Genomic DNA, 6,100 nt, shown 5'->3' on the forward strand with positions numbered 1-6,100 from the left:
AGTTTTAATGACATTTATTAAGTTTTAAACCATAACAGCTATAAAATAGTTTGATATTAATGCTTTATGGATCTGATTTTACAGATTTTAATCACTAAAATGACAACTCTCTCCATGTCAGCAGACATAATTTATGTAAACGGACCCCGCAGTGAAAACGCTCTGAACTGAATCTCAGACTACAGTCTCCATGAAATATTTAGTGTTCAATAAGATTAATGTTCAGGAGCCGTGTATAAGTGTTGATAATCCTATAACTCCTTCTTTTTCTAGATTCAGAGCCACTATCTTCATCGAAGAACCATCAGAGCATTTTATTTGTTATAGGGAATTAGAAATAGTTCAGAATCAGTCAAGACTGGACTTGGCAGATCCAAGCTCAGAGAAAACTCTAAATCGGTGTCGGTCAGGAAAAACCTGATCGGTGCATCTCTAGTTTGGAAGCGCAATGGAGTTTCCTGACCAAAATATAAACCTTAAAAGGTCGTGCATTTCACACAGAAGTGCTGACACAAAAATCTACATGTAATTGTGGACTGATTTAACAAAAATAAGCAAAATGGTTAATTTCTTCTTTTCTTTTTACGAAGCCTAGGGAGTGATGTTTATTTTTTACACCATGTCTCATTTAGACAAACAAAGCAGTGACAATGTTCTTCTATATATATTCTTACTAAACAACAAACTGGAAGTTAAAGATGCTAAAATGTGGTTCATTAGCTCCTTTTCCCCCACACAACTGAGTTCCCTCATATAGGGAACAAAAAGATAATAACACCCAATTAGATAAATGGTTTGCTATTAAAATTCTCAGGATATAATAAAAATGTCTGAAAAAAAGTGAATAATCTGTAGCAACCCTGTGTATAGCAACATAACGGCAGCCCTTTTAAAGCCCACACCAGGCCCTCGGTTTCAGGCTGAGCATCACTGTGGCTGATCTTCGGCTGTGAGCTGGTTGAACTCAAACGGCTGGACATCTCAGGTTGAATGATGTGTGTTTGGTTTGGTAAAAACAGCTTTCTTTATTCATAAAATGAATTAAAATTTGATCCCATGATTAGCAGACACAATGTTGTCTGCTAAAGATAATCCATAATAAAATATCACTTTAGGACCAAGACTGGCAATAGAAAAACCCCAAAGTGACACATTTAGATGGTACTCGCGTTTCTCCCGACAAACCCCAGTAGAATGACAATGAAAACAACCAGACTTTAAAATTAAAAGACTCCTGAATAGGTGTCAAAACAATTTCAGAAAGAGCTGAACAAAAGTCTGCTTTGCCTCCGATTTAAGCCTGTCTGCTGTTGCGGTGACCCGGATAACTGAGAATTTGCACAGGCAGGTCAGACTCCAGTTTGCATGCTGCAGTCTTGCTAAACCAAAACAGAAAAGTAATCTTCTTTAAGATCAATGTCCTCTTTTTCCTTCACCCTGGGTTTGCTTGAGATTTTGTCCCTTCATTTGTTTTAACCAAACCACACCTCGAACATCAGCCACAGGTTAAATTTTGCTGCCTAACCAAAAACATGTTCTCCTTTTCCCCCCCGACATAAATCCAGATCTCAAAAACAACAGAAGAAGGTTTTTTCCTGCCCTGCCAAGAGATGCTGCTGTAGAGCTCAGAACTAAATAAGTTGGGACCTTGTGTGAAATGTGAATAAAAACAGAATGCGGAGATTTGCAAATGCCATAAACCCATATTTTACTCACAACGGAGTGTAGTAAACATATCAAATGTTTAAACGAAGAAATCCATTTTTAGATAAATGTTTTTTTTTTTTAACTTGTACTTTAGCCCTAATGCATCTTCTCTTCCTCAAACAGCGGCCTGTAAATGGGTCTTCTGAGACCTTTTTTCCTGGTTTTAAATCGCCAAATGTTTTCTGCAGGCATGTAGTTTAGCACCTGGACTCTTCCACTATGAAGCAAAGCTGTTGTAGTAGATGCAGGTGCTTTAACGCCGTCTTGCTGTGACATGCAAGGCGCTCCCTGAAAAGAGACGGTCTGGATTGGACCGTATGTGTCCTAAAACCCGTTTCTGTGTAAATCAGACATGCAGGCTTTTGAACTGTGCACTGATAACCCGGTTGTCTGTTGTACAGATGTGAATTTAAAAAAAATTAAGTTTAGGTTTTCGTCTTTATGAGCACAGAATAGTTTTCCCTCTTTAAACCAGTTCATTTTAAATGAGCTTTGGTGAAGAGAAGAGCGCGCCGTGTCTGGATAGAGATCAGCTGCTTCTTTGCATGACGGAGTTTTAACCTGCATTTGAAGGACGGCTGGGAGAAATGCGCTCTTAATGATTTGTGGTCATTTGAGGAAGTGTGTCTGAACCCACAAAATCAGACATTTTATTCCTCAGACATCCATTATTATTCAAACCTGACTTTGGACCACTGGGAATTCTCCAGATTTTGTCATTCTTTTCATGATTGGATGAACAATAGACGAAGAGAGATTTCATCCCCCTAGTTGTCCATTAGGGAACATTTTTCTGAGATTGTTCCACTATTGTAAGATATTTCAGTCTCTCCTTTTATATCCAGTATTCTTACTGACCTTTAGACAATTTTGTTGCAAAGTGCTCCTCCAGCTGCTTATTGCTAAGACTTCTTTGGTCAATTATGTCCCAACTTTTTTCTAGAAGTTTCCTGATTTCTTAGTTTAATGTTTTATGTTTACAGCAGATTTCTTTTTTGTGAATACAGATGCATCTCATAGAATATCGTGAAAATGTCATGTTTGATTGATTCATTTTTAGAAAGTGATTCTTCCTTTAAAAAAAAATCTGAAACACAAATGTTATATGGATTCATTACACATAGAGTGCTATTTTCCTAGCATTTATTTATCATAAGTTGGTCAATTATAGCTAATAGGTGATAACAATGAAAATTCAGCTAGAATGTCACATATGTAGTTTAAATACAGAAAGCCAATTTTATGTCCTACCTACACAATTAGAGGAAAAACTCCCTTGACAAGGAGGATAAGCTACAAAAGGTTATAACTGAACAATCTGGCTGTTTACAGAGTGCTGCTGTGTATAAGCATGGAAAGTTGAGTGGAAGGAAAAACTGTGACAGAGCGAGAAACTTAAAATTACCTAATTTGTCGAGATGCACCTATAAAATAATGGGTTTAAATTTGCATTTTAAATCATTGCATTCTGTGTTAACTTCTGTTTTGCACAGTGTCCCAACTCTTTTGAAATGGGAGTCGCACACTGCCTGGCGTTCAAACAAAAGCGGCTGTGTCCCGTCAGGTTACGGGGCTTTAACCCGCTCGACTGGGAAGAACGCGTGCCACAAGTGTTGAAAACACACAAAACCCCTGCCAGCCTACAAAGCTGTACATTTCTACACTAGAGATTTTAAACTGATGATTGTATCAAAGTCATTAACTTTATAAGTGTTAGTTTTTACAAATGAAACATGTTAACAGTATTTAAAGCCGGCGTTTTTCATAGCTTTTTGTGCAGCGTTAGAAAACAGCCCTTTGCTAATAACCCCGATAGCTGAGAATGTTTGTAGTTTCAGGCGTTTCCTGACGTTCGTCTCTTTCTGTACCAAGTACGCATCAAGTGTAGAGCAGGTAGAGAGGCCAGGAGGGTAGCGAGCACTACAAAAGACAATTTGCTTCCTGGTTAGGCAGTTTATGAAACACTAGTCCAACGGTATTTCATTCTTTAGGTAGTAAGCTTTAATCAATCGGCCTTACATGTGATAGGTTTGAGCCACTGTGCTGTTTGGTTTTTGTTTGTTTTTTCTTTGGATGCTGGCCCTCAGACTGTAAAAATCAATTCCTATGGGTTTCAACCAGAAAATATTTATTTTACTCAATTTATTGAATCTTAAACTGAATTTATAGCTGTAAACCTTTGCTCTGGATGGGGAAAGGTCATTCAGGACTTCCTCAAAAAAAAAAGTGGCAGAAAAATATTTAGTAATTTCCAAAGTGAAACCCATTTGCATGATGAAAATGCCCTCTATACCTTTTTTTTTTCTTTTTTTTTTTTACCTTACGCACCATGATACAGACGGATCTCCTGGCATTTTGAGGACCACTCCAGAAAACATCAATTTGTCGCATTTTTCAACTTCATTCTTAAAATTTTGGTTTGTAATCTCCTTAATCCAAATGAATGAGATCCTGGAATACAAATGAGAGAAATGAGCTTCCGCCATGACGTGGCTGGACTCAGAGATTATCTGAAGAGCTTCGTCCATTTATGTGGCGAACAATTTGTCAATCATTTCACAAGACTTTCCAAAGATGTACCGGTTATGTCCAAGATCTCACGTCTTTCAAAAATGATTTGAAGTCCCCAGAGAAACTTTCTTAGAGTTCCTGCATCGTTTTACAGCAATTCAAAATCCTTTTAGTAGCACAAGTCTCTGCTGCAGCACATGACATTCATTTAAAAAAACAAAAAAAACAAATGACGCACTGGTGGCATTTTCATCATGATTCAAACTTCCCAGTCTGAGGCGTCACCCGTGGCTCAGCACAGGGTAGACAACAGCGCCACTCAGTGTTAGGTGTGTTAGTTGGCAGGAGAGTCCCTGCTTTCATTCTGTTTTTAAACGCTGATACTGCCTTCATTCATGTTCATGCAGTCTGTGTCGTGCAAATGTCTAAATATATTTATTCTTTAAGTGTGTCGAGAAAAAGTACTGTAAAAGAATAACTGATTTTATGTTTCGGAGCCTAAAAACAAGTATGCTTTACATGTACTCGTCTGCCACTCCAATGTCTGTTTTTGTCAAAGAAATTAACTTTTTATTTTGCATTTGAAGCCAAAAGAAGTCTCGGGAGTTCAGGGTGTTTTACGTGAAAAATGCCAATAAATTATATGGAAATTTATCAACTCTGGTTTTAGTTTCCTTTTAGACTTGAGTTTTTTTTCCTTAAAAGATACAACAGTTGTAGTTTACTCCTGATACTAAATCAACTTCAATATTTAGCATTCTAAGAAGCACAGTGCTTTCAAAACATTCACAACCCTTCAACATTTTCAGATTTGAGCTTTTATGCAATGTACCAAAGTTGTAGCTAATTGTGACTTTCCAAAAGGGGAGGAATAAAAAGTTAAAACAGGACCTCAGTTCTTGTAGTTGAAAACATTTTGCTCTTTATCTTTGGGGGTCTCAGATCAAAGCTAGTGTGGGAGAAGTTGAAACTTAAGCTGTTCTATCTCTATATTGAAATTCCCATGCAGACTGGACTCTAGCAGGACATGGTTAGGACCATCATTAGTCTGGCTCAGATATTTGGTCACGTGCAAGTTGAATATGAAGGTTTTAAACCATGTGGGCATCAGGCTTAATGTTAGACTTTATTTTAAAGCTGGAATCTTAGGTCTCTTACAGTTGAATTTTTAACAGGCTTCCTTAACACTTTTCTCAAACTTTGTCCCTCACAAGCGTTCAATTATGAAAGCCCATTTGAGTGAAACATTTGTTATGAACTCAAGTCCAGTTTTAACTTTAGTGATTTACCGCAACCTGGATGATCAGATTTGCCAAATTGCTCAAAGTTATTACTTCAGTTCCACTTTGCTCTGAAAGATGCCACTGTAGGTTGAATCTCCAGCTTTGAAAAAGTGGTAGAGCTGATGGAGCATCTACAATTTTCATAGCAAACCAATTTGGATCCATATGTCATTTCAGCAAATTACCTTCAGCTTAAACTGTCCTTTAGCATTAGGTTTAATTCAACTGTACTGAGTATACCCATTTCACACTCAAATCTTTAGGGTTTCATATCCAATTAGTATACTTGATTTATACTGAAATAAAACTGAAGTCCAAGTACATTAATACTAAGAATTAATCCTATACATAAAATTGTTCTTTTTTTTGCTAAGGGTTAGCCCAGACTGGTGTTGCTGGAAGGTGAACAGACAACCTTTATTCTGAAATTCCCTCTCAGCTTCCCCTTAGCATAAGCCTGCCACCATCATGTTTCAGTAAATGGGTTTGATGCTTGATAAACCTGCCCATTTGGTCGTTTACGGTCCAGATGGTAAAATAAATTCAATATCCAGGGGCATCATAGTACTCTACACCAAATTTAAAGACAAGGAAACCCA

At 37.4% G+C, this 6,100-nt stretch overlaps 1 long non-coding RNA gene across 1 annotated transcript; it reads left to right on the forward strand.

The window, feature by feature from the left end:
• The first annotated feature begins 2,245 nt into the window (after nt 1-2,245).
• Nucleotides 2,246-4,872, forward strand: LOC118564134. Its single transcript, XR_004931661.1, has 2 exons — nt 2,246-3,905; nt 3,953-4,872. It is a non-coding gene; the product is annotated as an uncharacterized LOC118564134 (long non-coding RNA).
• The last annotated feature ends 1,228 nt before the right edge of the window (nt 4,873-6,100 follow it).

The sequence above is a fragment of the Fundulus heteroclitus genome, chromosome 9 (genome assembly GCF_011125445.2).
Source record: "Fundulus heteroclitus isolate FHET01 chromosome 9, MU-UCD_Fhet_4.1, whole genome shotgun sequence".
Lineage (NCBI taxonomy): Eukaryota > Metazoa > Chordata > Actinopteri > Cyprinodontiformes > Fundulidae > Fundulus > Fundulus heteroclitus.